Source organism: Stylophora pistillata, chromosome 7 (genome assembly GCF_964205215.1).
Source record: "Stylophora pistillata chromosome 7, jaStyPist1.2, whole genome shotgun sequence".
NCBI classification, from domain to species: domain Eukaryota; kingdom Metazoa; phylum Cnidaria; class Anthozoa; order Scleractinia; family Pocilloporidae; genus Stylophora; species Stylophora pistillata.
In genome coordinates this window covers 7,397,262-7,413,717 of record NC_142525.1, presented here as the reverse complement: position 1 = coordinate 7,413,717, position 16,456 = coordinate 7,397,262, and positions in this window count along the sequence as shown.

The window sequence follows — 16,456 nt, the reverse complement described above, 5'->3', positions numbered from 1 at the left end:
TTCCGTCATTCCTCCGTGACGATTTCGTTCTCAATCTGCCTAAGAATCTCGACACAAATGGCAACAGTTACACTCGCAACCGATGGCCGGATGAACAATTTTAAAGTGAGACATCATATTCCTGAACGCGAGTTATTTAACAGAGAAGTAGCATGGACATGCAAACGCATATTAAAGAGATAGGGACCTTGTAACACACGAACTTTTTCCACTAGGGGTAAATACGGGATTTGTAAAAGGAGAAGCCCCACGCCTTCGAAGAACGAAGTTGTGTCGCTCTACGTTTAGTAAAGACGTACAGAGTTTCAAAATACCCTTCGAGGGTAGAGGAAACCTAGATGAGGGTTTTGAGAAACGAATCTCTGGAGCTATTTCTACTGGAGAAAAGTATACTTTAAAACAAAGAAAATAGCGCGCACACAGAAGAAAATATTGCCTTTTGTAGCACAATCTCATCCGGCTTTGCCAAACCTCAAGAACCTAGCTACAGACGAGGAAATGACACCTCAAAACCGACTCTTATTATCACATCGCAAAGGAGTGTCATCAAGAGTTATCCTAATAAGAGCTAAACTTTGAGGGTAGAATATTTAAAAGTGCTAGCAAATGGTGTGCGATAAACAGGCCTATCAACACCTTTCAACAGTCGATTGTCTTTTGCTTTCTAGCTTTCTAGGGTGTCGCCTCACGAAAGGTAAACGTTTTCATGGACTAAGTTGACCCCAGAATATGATTTAATACGTATGATGCACGATCCTCGCAGTAGATAGCGCTATTTATGCAATAGCGAAAATCAGATCTGAAAAAAATCAGGCCTGTACGAGACTCGAACCACTGACCTCTGCGATACTAGTGCAGCGCTCTACCAATTGAGCTAACAAGCCAACTGGGAGCAGGCCGTTAAGTTGATTCGTAATAAACCCGTGAAAGTGATAAAAGAGATATAATGAATATAAGAAGTTCTTATATTTTGAACTGCGGTATTAGATACGTATGATGCACGATCCTCGCAGTAGATAGCGCTATTTATGCAATAGCGAAAATCAGACCTGGAAAAAATCAGGCCTGTACGGGACTCGAGCCACTGACCTCTGCGATACTAGTGCAGCGCTCTACCAATTGAGCTAACAAGCCAACTGGGAGCAGACCGTTAAGTGGATTCGTAATAAACCCATGAAAGTGATAAAAGAGATACAATGAATATAAGAAGTTCTTATATTTATATTTATTAAATCTTATATCTAATATGATTTAAAGCAGTTTGTAAAAGACCCGTCCAGGCGTCAGGGAAACTCAAGTAATACCTTAGACCTGCGATCACGACATAGTGCTGTTTAAACTCAAGTCACCCTGCCACAAAAAACGTCATGTTAAACGCAAAGTGTACATCAGGAAGCGATCTGACGATCAGCGCACTGAATTGGAATTAAAAGATAATGCCACCAAACTCAGCACCCAGTATGATGAAAACTCGCGAGACGCAAAATGGAATGACTTTGAAAACAGTGTTCGCAGCATAATGGACTCTTGTATCCTGCATAAGATGAAAAGTTCGAGGTACAACCTACCATGGTTCAATCGCTTGCTTCGGCGACAATTCAGGGCGAAACAAAGACTATATAACAAGGCAAAGAAAACAGGGTCTGATGATTACTGCAATAAGTCTTTTGCTGCCAGGAAACGCGTCCATAGAAATCTTAAGTCTGCAAGGGAAGAGCATATCAGTAACCACCTTGGTGATGCAGTCAAAGAAAACCCAAAAATGTTTTTGGTCCTACGTAAAGCCACTTAACCATGAAAATCCGGGGGGGGGGGGTTGCAGACTTTGAAGTAGACGGCAAAGTCGTAAGTGATAGTAGTCTTAAATCAGAAATCCTGCACAGCCAATTTTCAAGTGTGTTTACTAAAGAAGACCTTGACAGCATTCCAGAAATGGGGTCTGATCCCACACCTTGCTTGGGTCCTTTGATTATCTCAGAGCAGGGAGTCTTAAAACTTGTGTCTTCACTAAACCCTAACACTGAAAGCCTGTGGCCCTGACCAGATTCCACCCTGGTTTCTCAGAACTTTTTACTGTAGACACTGCTCTAATTTTGACTGACATCTTTCAAGACTCGATAGACAGTGGTACTGTCCCCGCAGGTGGGGAGAGAGGCAAATGCGTGCGCAGTTTTTAAAAATTAAAGGGAAAGAAATTTAATCCAGCCAATTATAGGCCGATATCCCTTAATTGTGTTGCGTCGAAGATCTTCGAGCATATCGTCCACAGCTTTCATGATTATGAAACATCTAAACGATCCTAACATCTTAACTGACTGTCAACATGGTTTTAGAGCAAAGAGATCTACAGAGATGCAGCTAATTCTACCCTACATGACATGGCAAAGGCTATTCAGAGCTCATCGATCCACGCGGTCGTCTTAGACCTTGCCAAGGCTTTTGACAAGGTCCCTAATAGGCGTCTCCTAAGGAAACTGCACCACTATGAAATCCAAGGCCCGCTTCTAATCTGGTTGGAGTCATTTCTTTCACAATGTCTTCAATCAGTTGTCTGCGAAGGCCAAACACCAAGTCAACGCCCAATGACTGGCGTACCCCAAGGTACAGTCCTTGGCTTGCTGCTCTTTTTATTACATATAAACGACTTACCAGACAACCTGCAATCAACAGTTAGGCTCTTTGCGGACGATGCTTTACTCTATGGCATTATCGCCAGCGATGCAGACTGTGACCTTTTTAAATCTGACCTACACAGACTAGAATCCTGGCGACACTATTGAGTTTAATGGAGTTTAATCCTTCCAAATGGAGTTTAATCCTTCCAAATGTAAAACTGTTACCATCTCACATAAGATCAACCCAGCCCAGAGAAAATACTTCCTCTGTGTTGTAGAATTCGAACAGGTGTATAGCTTCCCATATCTTGGGGTTACTATCAGTAACAAGCTTTAGTGGTAAGACCATGTTTCCACGATAACAGCTAAAGCAAACAAGTCGCTGGGTTCAATCCAACGCAACCTTTGAAATTGCCCAAAGAATGTAAAAGAAATTGGATTTACGTTCCTAGTACGGCCGAAGCTGGAATACGCGAGTGCGGCTTGGGATCCGTTTTTAAAGAAAGACGTCAGTGCCCTGGAAAGGGTTCAACGTAAAGCAACACGGTTTTGCTCGCAGAATTATCATAGATATGCTAGTGTTACTGACATGATCAAAGATTTAGGATGGACCGCATTAGAAACGAGAAGAAGGCAGTCTCGGTTCAAAGAACTTATGTATAAGCTAACTCGCGGTCTTATTGATATAGATAATCGAGAATATTTCGTACCGCACTCCGAGAGTTGCACGAGGGGAAGCCATCAATTTAAGTTTGAACTGCCATATGCAAGGAAAGACGTTTTTAATTTTTTCCTTTTTTCAAGAACTGTAACAGACTGGAATGGCCTCCCTGAGACCATTGTTTCGTCAACTTCCTTAGAAATTTTTAAAATAGATTATCAGCCTTCTAAAATGATAGTTGTACATAGCTGATATAGTTTTCGTAATTGAACTTTTATTTTGAACATCAACATAATTGTTTTTATTCATTTACTTATTTTCTTTATTTAGTTATTTTCTTTATTTTTACGGTTGGTGTGCATGATATCTTGATGATTTTATCGACCTAATAACATGTAAATGTAAATGTAAGTGATTCTTTTCATTGCTCTGATTACACTGTCCTTCATTCAATGATAAAGATAGAAAATTTACCATTGAACACTCGCGATTAGTTAATTTTCCTTCACTCTGGAAAGTAGATTTACTACACGAAATAGTAGAAACGCTATGTAACACAACACACTAAACGCAGCAATGGGTCTTTTCGCTCCATAAAACACTATCACTTAAATGTGTAAAACATTTATACAGTTGGAGCACGTTTGAGCTTATTTGGTGAGAGCCGTTGAAGAAGGATCAAAGTGGCCATACAAATATTTGAAAGGTTTCAAACTACGACGTACAACGAATTTGACATTCTCGAAAACCAGTCTCAAATTACATTCTAAAAACAGTGCTTGCGATTGTCCTTCAGAACGATAGAATAGGCGACAAATACGTACGAAAAATACTTCTACACATTCAGCATATATCAAATTATATTTTCCTATAGTGAGAAGAAAAAAAAACGGCCTACTTTTTACAGAATGTTCAGTCAAAATCTGCCGATCTCTGCCCTTTTTATCGCCATATTGAAAGTAACGCTACCACAATGCAATGCAATCGGAGTGCGCACTCTGCCTCAGGGCACACATTCGTTAACACTTAAACACCTGAGGGTGACTAACATCTAATTTCTCACCGAGGCATCACTGCTTATGGGAATAATGGAAATGATCGCATTTTAAACTAAATTCTCCTTGTCAGTGTCATAGGAAATATTTAAAGGAAAGTATAGGGAATATAAAGCCTGATGTCGGCATGTAAGGTGTTAAGATAAGTGCGTGGAACAGAAAAAAAAACTCATGTCAGTACGAGCTTCAGAATAAACTGCAAACATTGCATTGAATACCAAGATATAAAAATTGTGGTACAGTGTTGTTGATGGCTGGCCTGTCGATGTTTTACAACCTCGTTCCTAGGACCTTTCCCCAACTAAGGGAAAAGGCCCTGGGAACGAGTTTGGATGTTTTAAAATCATTATTATTATAATGATTACTCCAAGTCGACTACAAAAATATGTGTTTGTATCGCATGTTGTGCTGTCTAAGTATGTTGTACGGCAGTGGCTTGGTAGGGACCGGCGGTCATTATTTACTCCCTGAGGGAACAAAGGGGGGGGGGGATGGGAGGATTTTGGTTTTTTCAAACTTAACTTTACCTGAGCCCCCCCCCTAAAAAAAAGCTGTACTCGAGCCTAGTGGCCCATTCAGCCGGAGTTTATCGCGGTTTCCTTAGCATGAAGCGAATAAGGGTATTAAGATCGACTTTTTTTCAAGACCGCGTGAGAGGTGGCACATCGACCGAAAAATGACTATCCTCATATTTCAGTCAGAGATGCCTCATTGTGAATTTGGAAGCATAGCAAGGTTTTCTTTTCCGGACTTGCTTCTTTATCCTAAAAAACTCACGAAAACTGAAACTAGCGACGGTAGCGGTAAAATGGCGGAAATCAGTGCCCCGAGTAGAGGCAAAATAATGAACTCTGCTCTTGAAAAGCGCAAAAGAAAGCAAGCTCTAGCAATTTGATAGTGTATACGAGGGATTAAGGTAGGGCTTAAGTTTAAAACGGGACTATTTCATCTAATTTTGAGCTCACGGCACGCTTTTAAAGATCACCAATGCTTCAAAATCCAAATATCGGATTTCGCAGCAAATTTTCAATTATCATTTTCACCATGCGATATGACTCAGAATCGGTTCAGGTTAAGCTCATGATAAGTGGAAATGATGTTGCTTTTGAGGATGTGAATATTAGTTTGAGGCTTTTCATTTCCGCACGGAAAAACCAGGCTGAACTTTGTGAAAATCGCAGCATCGTCATTTACGTAACAACATAATCTAAATAGACACCCCGTGGCTAAAACGGGAATTCCAAGCACATTTTCCAAGTTAGCACCGTGTTCGATCACGAAATCAATTGGTTTGTATTTTTACTCTCGTTTCAAATTCTCATCCCTTTCCCATGGCGAAATTGTTACAATTAACACATTCCGTAAGCAAACGGAGGCGGCCTGTTTTTCTTTGCGTATTCGAACACCTATAAGTTTTAAGGTAGTTCCAAAGTAAACTTGAGCTTCATTGTGGACTTGAAACGCTGAACTTGAAGCGTGAACCAGACCAAGTGCTTCGCACAACTGCTCTATTAGATTGATGATGAACTTATTTACATTCAATGATAGCCATGGATAATCCCGTGATTGAGGTCAAGGGTGTACTAACCAATAGAATAAAGATTATATCATAGTTGAGGCATTTTTCAAATAAGAACAAACACTACAGATTACTCCAACAGTCCACAACAAATTAAGTTTGTATCGCATAATTGTGGTGTCTGATTATGTTGTATTACAGCAGCTTGGTTGCTAAGAGACCGGTCATTACTCATGGGGGTGGGGGGAGAGGTAGGAGGATTTTGACTGTTTCAAGATTGAATTTAGCTCATCCCCCATTGTGGCCCACTTAGCCGGAGCTCCTCCCGGTTTCCACAGCGTAAAGCGACTAGAAATAATCTCACTCCCCCCTGGATCGGATGCCAGTCCATCGCAGGGTTACCCCAGCATTTTATCAGGTTTTGCGAACAGTTAGCCGGTAAATGAATATAATCAATTTAACTATATCCATATCATACGCCCCCGATATCTCCTTTCATAATTCCTTTGTTAGAAGGAGTTGACAGGTGACAAGACATTAATTCCCTCTTTAACAATTCAAAGCTCTTCTTCATACCGGCGGCTCTGGGACTTTGCAAACTCAAGCTCCCTGACTAATTCATTTCATTTCTTATCGTAGTCATTACAGCTAAATCATTCCAAGTAAAATAATCCATCCGCTTGTGTAACATGGTAAACCCTTTCACTCCCATTAGATCTTCTTAGTAATTCTCTTTAGTATCTGTCATACAATTCTTATGATGTGAGTTTGGAGAATTTGGTATTGGATCAACTAATATTTTCCTTTATTCTCCTCACTTGTCTGCTCGACATTGTACTGCTGCCATTGAAAGGAGAATATCTGTCTTGGTCATTGATGAGAGTTAAAGGGTTAATCCCTTAACTACTAAAATTGATTAACATGTAACTTCTCCCCATGATATCCATGCATGATCCAGCAAACAAGTAACGAGAATACTCAAACTTATCAGGTAGAAATTGTCATCTGATCTTGCACCAAACTCATAACTAATTTGCAAGGAAATTACGTAGCAGCTAGGGGGGACAATTAACGATCAGATCTTTGGTGTTAAAGGAAGTGAAGTCAGTTTACAGATCGAGAATTGATTCTATCAAATAGTTTTGCGCAGAGCCTACCCAAACAAGAATAAATGTTGCCTTTGACATTGTCGGCATGGCTGGTAGGAGTGTCTTGGCCGTTTTTGGTGTATTTGATTCCTTTTCATTTAATTCCGCATCTTGAATTTTCGATGACTTTTCATGTTCAATAGCCATACTTTGTTAACCAAGATAACCACCTGGTAGATTGTTGTTTTTCGCATTGGCTACTTGGGCGGCATCATGCTCAATCGAAACCAAAGCGGCGGCATTGCTCACAATAATTTTGAACAGTCTCGATACACCAAATATTTTTTTGTTCGCGTGCAACTGCTCTAAATGCATCAAGAGCATGCCTTAGCTTTATCTGGGGAATATCCGAGGATATACTCCAAGTTAGTTAATTCCCAGACTTTTAAACCCCCGTCCAATACAGAAAAAATCGTTTAAAATTTTATTCAAGGTGAGAGAGCGTTATGTGGATGTTACAAAAGGAGGGATATACTCTTCTTTTTCAGTAAGTCGGACCAGACAAGGTGAGAGGGCGTTATGTGGATGTTACAAAAGGAGGGATATACTCTTCTTTTTCATTAAGTCGGACCAGACAAGGTGAGAGGGCGTTATGTGGATGTTACAAAAGGAGGGATATACTCTTCTTTTTCAGTAAGTCGGACCAGACAAGGTGAGAGGGCGTTATGTGGATGTTACAAAAGGAGGGATATACTCTTCTTTTTCATTAAGTCGGACCAGACAAGGTGAGAGGGCGTTATGTGGATGTTACAAAAGGAGGAATATACTCTTCTTTTTCAGTAAGTCGGAGCAGACAAGGTGGGAGGGCATTATGTGGATGTTAAAAAAGGAGGGATATACTCTTCTCTTTCAGTAAGTCGGACCAGACAAGGTGAGAGGGCGTTATGTGGATGTTACAAAAGGAGGGATATACTCTTCTTTTTCAGTAAGTCGGACCAGACAAGGTGAGAGGGCGTTATGTGGATGTTACAAAAGGAGGGATATACTCTTCTTTTTCAGTAAGTCGGACCAGACAAGGTGAGAGGGCATTACGTGGATGTTACAAAAGGAGGGATATACTCTTCTTTTTCAGTAAGTCGGACAAGACAAGGTGAGAGGTCGTTATGTGGATGTTACAAAAGGAGGGATATACTCTTCTTTTTCACAAAGTCGGACCAGACAAGGTGAGAGGGCGTTATGTGGATGTTACAAAAGGAGGGATATACTCTTCTTTTTCACAAAGTCGGACCAGACAAAGTGAGAGGGCATTATGTGGATGTTACAAAAGGAGGGATATACTCTTCTTTTTCAGTAAGTCGGACAAGACAAGGTGAGAGGGCGTTATCTGGATGTTACAAAAGGAGGGATATACTCTTCTTTTTCAGTAAGTCGGACCAGACAAGGTGAGAGGGCATTATGTGGATGTTACAAAAGGAGGGATATACTCTTCTTTTTCAGTAAGTCGGACAAGACAAGGTGAGAGGGCGTTATCTGGATGTTACAAAAGGAGGGATATACTCTTCTTTTTCAGTAAGTCGGACCAGACAAGGTGAGAGGGCATTATGTGGATGTTACAAAAGGAGGGATATACTCTTCTTTTTCAGTAAGTCGGACAAGACAAGGTGAGAGGGCGTTATCTGGATGTTACAAAAGGAGGGATATACTCTTCTTTTTCAGTAAGTCGGACCAGACAAGGTGAGAGGGCATTATGTGGATGTTACAAAAGGAGGGATATACTCTTCTTTTTCAGTAAGTCGGACAAGACAAGGTGAGAGGGCGTTATCTGGATGTTACAAAAGGAGGGATATACTCTTCTTTTTCAGTAAGTCGGACCAGACAAGGTGAGAGGGCATTATGTGGATGTTACAAAAGGAGGGATATACTCTTCTTTTTCAGTAAGTCGGACCAGACAAGGTGAGAAGGCGTTATGTGGATGTTACAAAAGGAGGGATATACTCTTCTTTTTCAGTAAGTCGGACCAGACAAGGTGAGAGGGCGTTATGTGGATGTTACAAAAGGAGGGATATACTCTTCTTTTTCACAAAGTCGGACCAGACAAGGTGAGAGGGCGTTATGTGGATGTTACAAAAGGAGGGATATACTCTTCTTTTTCAGTAAGTCGGACCAGACAAGGTGAGAGGGCGTTATGTGGAGGTTACAAAAGGAGGGATATACTCTTCTTTTTCACAAAGTCGGACCAGACAAGGTGAGAGGGCATTATGTGGATGTTACAAAAAGATGGATATACTCTTCTTTTTCAGTAAGTCGCACCAGACAAGGTGAGAGGGCGTATGTGGATGTTACAAAAGGAGGGATATACTCTTCTTTTTCAGTAAGTCGGACCAGACAAGGTGAGAGGGCGTTATGTGGATGTCACAAAAGGAGGGATATACTCTTCTTTTTCAGTAAGTCGGACCAGACAAGGTGAGAGGGCGTTATGTGGATGTTACAAAAGGAGGGATATACTCTTCTTTTTCAGTAAGTCGGACCAGACAAGGTGAGAGGGCGTTATGTGGATGTTACAAAAGGAGGGATATACTCTTCTTTTTCACAAAGTCGGACCAGACAAGATGAGAGGGCGTTATGTGGATGTTACAAAAGGAGGGATATACTCTTCTTTTTCACAAAGTCGGACCAGACAAGATGAGAGGGCATTATGTGGATGTTACAAAAGGAGGGATATACTCTTCTTTTTCAGTAAGTCGGAAAAGACAAGGTGAGAGGGCGTTATGTGGATGTTACAAAAGGAGGGATATACTCTTCTTTTTCAGTAAGTCGGAGCAGACAAGGTGAGACGGCGTTATGTGGATGTTACAAAAGGAGGGATATACTCTTCTTTTTCACAAAGTCGGACCAGACAAGGTGAGAGGGCATTATGTGGATGTTACAAAAGGAGGGATATACTCTTCTTTTTCGGTAAGTCGGACCAGAGAAGGTGAGAGGGCGTTATGTGGAGGTTACAAAAGGAGGGATATACTCTTCTTTTTCAGTAAGTCGGACCAGACAAGGTGAGAGGGCATTATGTGGATGTTACAAAAGGAGGGATATACTCTTCTTTTTCAGTAAGTCGGACAAGACAAGGTGAGAGGGCGGTATGTGGATGTTACAAAAGGAAGGATATACTCTTCTTTTTCACAAAGTCGGACCAGACAGGGTGAGAGGGCATTATGTGGATGTTACAAAAGGAGGGATATACTCTTCTTTTTCAGTACGTCGGACAAGACAAGGTGAGAGGGCGTTATGTGGATGTTACAAAAGGAGGGATATCCTCCTCTTTTTCAAAAAGTCGGATCAGACAAGATGAGAGGGCATTATGTGGATGTTACAAAAGGAGGGATATACTCTTCTTTTTCACAAAGTCGGACCAGACAAGATGAGAGGGCAGTATGTGGATGTTACAAAAGGAGGGATATACTCTTCTTTTTCAGTAAGTCGGACAAGACAAGGTGAGAGGGCGTTATGTGGATGTTACAAAAGGAGGGATATACTCTTCTTTTTCAGTATGTCGGAGCAGACAAGGTGAGAGGGCGTTATGTGGATGTTACAAAAGGAGGGATATACTCTTCTTTTTCACAAAGTCGGACCAGACAAGGTGAGAGGGCATTATGTGGATGTTACAAAAGGAGGGATATACTCTTCTTTTTCGGTAAGTCGGACCAGACAAGGTGAGAGGGCGTTATGTGGAGGTTACAAAAGGAGGGATATACTCTTCTTTTTCGGTAAGTCGGACCAGAAGGGGTGAGAGGGCATTATGTGGATGTTACAAAAGGAGGGATATACTCTTCTTTTTCGGTAAGTCGGACCAGAGAAGGTGAGAGGGCGTTATGTGGAGGTTACAAAAGGAGGGATATACTCTTCTTTTTCAGTAAGTCGGACCAGACAAGGTGAGAGGGCATTATGTGGATGTTACAAAAGGAGGGATATACTCTTCTTTTTCAGTAAGTCGGACAAGACAAGGTGAGAGGGCGGTATGTGGATGTTACAAAAGGAAGGATATACTCTTCTTTTTCACAAAGTCGGACCAGACAGGGTGAGAGGGCATTATGTGGATGTTACAAAAGGAGGGATATACTCTTCTTTTTCAGTACGTCGGACAAGACAAGGTGAGAGGGCGTTATGTGGATGTTACAAAAGGAGGGATATCCTCCTCTTTTTCAAAAAGTCGGATCAGACAAGATGAGAGGGCATTATGTGGATGTTACAAAAGGAGGGATATACTCTTCTTTTTCACAAAGTCGGACCAGAAAAGATGAGAGGGCAGTATGTGGATGTTACAAAAGGAGGGATATACTCTTCTTTTTCAGTAAGTCGGACAAGACAAGGTGAGAGGGCGTTATGTGGATGTTACAAAAGGAGGGATATACTCTTCTTTTTCAGTATGTCGGAGCAGACAAGGTGAGAGGGCGTTATGTGGATGTTACAAAAGGAGGGATATACTCTTCTTTTTCACAAAGTCGGACCAGACAAGGTGAGAGGGCATTATGTGGATGTTACAAAAGGAGGGATATACTCTTCTTTTTCGGTAAGTCGGACCAGACAAGGTGAGAGGGCGTTATGTGGAGGTTACAAAAGGAGGGATATACTCTTCTTTTTCGGTAAGTCGGACCAGAAGGGGTGAGAGGGCATTATGTGGATGTTACAAAAGGAGGGATATACTCTTCTTTTTCAGTAAGTCGGACAAGACAAGGTGAGAGGGCGGTATGTGGATGTTACAAAAGGAGGGATATACTCTTCTTTTTCACAAAGTCGGACCAGACAAGGTGAGAGGGCATTATGTGGATGTTACAAAAGGAGGGATATACTCTTCTTTTTCAGTAAGTCGGACCAGACAAGGTGAGAGGGCGTTATGTGGATGTTACAAAAGGAGGGATATACTCTTCTTTTTCAGTAAGTCGGACCAGACAAGGTAAGAGGGCATTATGTGAATGTTACAAAAGGAGGGATATACTCTTCTTTTTCAGTAAGTCGGACCAGACAAGGTGAGAGGGCGTTATGTGGATGTTACAAAAGGAGGGATATACTCTTCTTTTTTAGTTAGTCGGACCAGACAAGGTGAGAGGGCGTTATGTGGATGTTACAAAAGGAGGGATATACTCTCCTTTTTTACAAAGTCGGACCAGACAAGGTGAGAGGGCGTTATGTGGATGTTACAAAAGGAGGGATATACTCTTCTTTTTCAGTAAGTCGGACAAGACAAGGTGAGAGGGCGTTATGTGGATGTTACAAAAGGAGGGATATACTCTTCTTTTTCACAAAGTCGGACCAGACAAAGTGAGAGGGCATTATGTGGATGTTACAAAAGGAGGGATATACTCTTCTTTTTCAGTAAGTCGGACAAGACAAGGTGAGAGGGCGTTATCTGGATGTTACAAAAGGAGGGATATACTCTTCTTTTTCACAAAGTCGGACCAGACAAGGTGAGAGGGCATTATGTGGATGTTACAAAAGGAGGGATATACTCTTCTTTTTCAGTAAGTCGGACCAGACAAGGTGAGAAGGCGTTATGTGGATGTTACAAAAGGAGGGATATACTCTTCTTTTTCAGTAAGTCGGACCAGACAAGGTGAGAGGGCGTTATGTGGATGTTACAAAAGGAGGGATATACTCTTCTTTTTCACAAAGTCGGACCAGACAAGGTGAGAGGGCGTTATGTGGATGTTACAAAAGGAGGGATATACTCTTCTTTTTCAGTAAGTCGGACCAGACAAGGTGAGAGGGCGTTATGTGGAGGTTACAAAAGGAGGGATATACTCTTCTTTTTCACAAAGTCGGACCAGACAAGGTGAGAGGGCATTATGTGGATGTTACAAAAAGATGGATATACTCTTCTTTTTCAGTAAGTCGCACCAGACAAGGTGAGAGGGCGTATGTGGATGTTACAAAAGGAGGGATATACTCTTCTTTTTCAGTAAGTCGGACCAGACAAGGTGAGAGGGCGTTATGTGGATGTTACAAAAGGAGGGATATACTCTTCTTTTTCAGTAAGTCGGACCAGACAAGGTGAGAGGGCGTTATGTGGATGTTACAAAAGGAGGGATATACTCTTCTTTTTCACAAAGTCGGACCAGACAAGATGAGAGGGCGTTATGTGGATGTTACAAAACGAGGGATATACTCTTCTTTTTCACAAAGTCGGACCAGACAAGATGAGAGGGCATTATGTGGATGTTACAAAAGGAGGGATATACTCTTCTTTTTCAGTAAGTCGGAAAAGACAAGGTGAGAGGGCGTTATGTGGATGTTACAAAAGGAGGGATATACTCTTCTTTTTCAGTAAGTCGGAGCAGACAAGGTGAGACGGCGTTATGTGGATGTTACAAAAGGAGGGATATACTCTTCTTTTTCACAAAGTCGGACCAGACAAGGTGAGAGGGCATTATGTGGATGTTACAAAAGGAGGGATATACTCTTCTTTTTCGGTAAGTCGGACCAGAGAAGGTGAGAGGGCGTTATGTGGAGGTTACAAAAGGAGGGATATACTCTTCTTTTTCAGTAAGTCGGACCAGACAAGGTGAGAGGGCATTATGTGGATGTTACAAAAGGAGGGATATACTCTTCTTTTTCAGTAAGTCGGACAAGACAAGGTGAGAGGGCGGTATGTGGATGTTACAAAAGGAAGGATATACTCTTCTTTTTCACAAAGTCGGACCAGACAGGATGAGAGGGCATTATGTGGATGTTACAAAAGGAGGGATATACTCTTCTTTTTCAGTAGGTCGGACAAGACAAGGTGAGAGGGCGTTATGTGGATGTTACAAAAGGAGGGATATCCTCTTCTTTTTCAAAAAGTCGGATCAGACAAGATGAGAGGGCATTATGTGGATGTTACAAAAGGAGGGATATACTCTTCTTTTTCACAAAGTCGGACCAGACAAGATGAGAGGGCATTATGTGGATGTTACAAAAGGAGGGATATACTCTTCTTTTTCAGTAAGTCGGACAAGACAAGGTGAGAGGGCGTTATGTGGATGTTACAAAAGGAGGGATATACTCTTCTTTTTCAGTATGTCGGAGCAGACAAGGTGAGAGGGCGTTATGGGGATGTTACAAAAGGAGGGATATACTCTTCTTTTTCACAAAGTCGGACCAGACAAGGTGAGAGGGCATTATGTGGATGTTACAAAAGGAGGGATATACTCTTCTTTTTCGGTAAGTCGGACCAGACAAGGTGAGAGGGCGTTATGTGGAGGTTACAAAAGGAGGGATATACTCTTCTTTTTCGGTAAGTCGGACCAGAAGGGGTGAGAGGGCATTATGTGGATGTTACAAAAGGAGGGATATACTCTTCTTTTTCAATAAGTCGGACAAGACAAGGTGAGAGGGCGGTATGTGGATGTTACAAAAGGAGGGATATACTCTTCTTTTTCACAAAGTCGGACCAGACAAGGTGAGAGGGCATTATGTGGATGTTACAAAAGGAGGGATATACTCTTCTTTTTCAGTAAGTCGGACCAGACAAGGTGAGAGGGCGTTATGTGGATGTTACAAAAGGAGGGATATACTCTTCTTTTTCAGTAAGTCGGACCAGACAAGGTGAGAGGGCGTTATGTGGATGTTACAAAAGGAGGGATATACTCTTCTTTTTCAGTAAGTCGGACCAGACAAGGTGAGAGGGCGTTATGTGGATGTTACAAAAGGAGGGATATACTCTTCTTTTTCAGTAAGTCGGACCAGACAAGGTGAGAGGGCGTTATGTGGATGTTACAAAAGGAGGGATATTCCCTTCTTTTTCACAAAGTCGGACCAGACAAGGTGAGAGGGCATTATGTGGATGTTACAAAAGGAGGGATATACTCTTCTTTTTCAGTAAGTCGGACAAGACAAGGTGAGAGGGCGTTATGTGGATGTTACAAAAGGAGGGATATACTCTTCTTTTTCAGTAAGTCGGACAGAACAAGGGGAGAAGGCGTTATGTGGATGTTACAAAAGGACGGATATACTCTTCTTTTTCAGTAAGTCGCACCAGACAAGGTGAGAGGGCGTTATGTGGATGTTACAAAAGGAGGGATATACTCTTCTGTTTCACAAAGTCGGACCAGACAAGGTGAGAGGGCATTATGTGGATGTTACAAAAGGAGGAATATACTCTTCTTTTTCGGTAAGTCGGACCAGACAAGGTGAGAGGGCGTTATGTGGAGGTTACAAAAGGAGGGATATACTCTTCTTTTTTAGTAAGTCGGACCAGACAAGGTGAGAGGGCGTTATGTGGATGTTACAAAAGGAGGGATATACTCTTCTTTTTCAGTAAGTCGGACCAGACAAGGTGAGAAGGCGTTATGTGGATGTTACAAAAGGAGGGATATACTCTTCTTTTTCAGTAAGTGGGACCAGACAAGGTGAGAGGGCGTTATGTGGATGTTACAAAAGGAGGGATATACTCTTCTTTTTCACAAAGTCGGACCAGAAAAGATAAGAGGGCATTATGCGGATGTTACAAAAGGAGGGATGTACTCTTCTTTTTCAGTAACTCGGACAAGACAAGGTGAGAGGGCGTTATGTGGATGTTACAAAAGGAGGGATATACTCTTCTTTTTCAGTAAGTCGGAGCAGACAAGGTGAGAGGGCGTTATGTGGATATTACAAAAGGAGGGATATACTCTTCTTTTTCACAAAGTCCGACCAGACAAGGTGAGAGGGCATTATGTGGATGTTCCAAAGGAGGGATATACTCTTCTTTTTCGGTAAATCGGACCAGACAAGGTTAGAGGGCGTTATGTGGAGGTTACAAAAGGAGGGATATACTCTTCTTTTTCAGTAAGTCAGACCAGACAAGGTGAGAGGACATTATGTGGATGTTACAAAAGGAGGGATATACTCTTCTTTTTCAGTAAGTCGGACAAGACAAGGTGAGAGGGCGGTATGTGGATGTTACAAAAGGAGGGATATACTCTTCTTTTTCACAAAGTCGGACCAGACAAGGTGAGAGGGCATTATGTGGATGTTACAAAAGGAGGGATATACTCTTCTTTTTCAGTAAGTCGGACAAGAGAAGGTGAGAGGGCGTTATGTGGATGTTACAAAAGGAGGGATATACTCTTCTTTTTCAGTAAGTCGGACCAGACAAGGTAAGAGGGCGTTATGTGGATGTTACAAAAGGAGGGATATACTCTTCTTTTTCAGTAAGTCGGACCAGACAAGGTGAGAAGGCGTTATGTGGATGTTACAAAAGGAGGGATATACTCTTCTTTTTTAGTAAGTCGGACCAGACAAGGTGAGAGGGCATTATGTGGATGTTACAAAAGGAGGGATATACTCTTCTTTTTCACAAAGTCGGACCAGACAAGGTGAGAGGGCGTTTTGTGGATGTTACAAAAGGAGAGATATACTCTTCTTTTTCAGTAAGTCGGACAAGACAAGGTGAGAGGGCGTTATGTGGATGTTACAAAAGGAGGGATACACTCTTCTTTTTCAGTAAGTCGGACCAGACAAGGTGAGAGGGCATTATGTGGATGTTACAAAAGGAGGGATATACTCTTCTT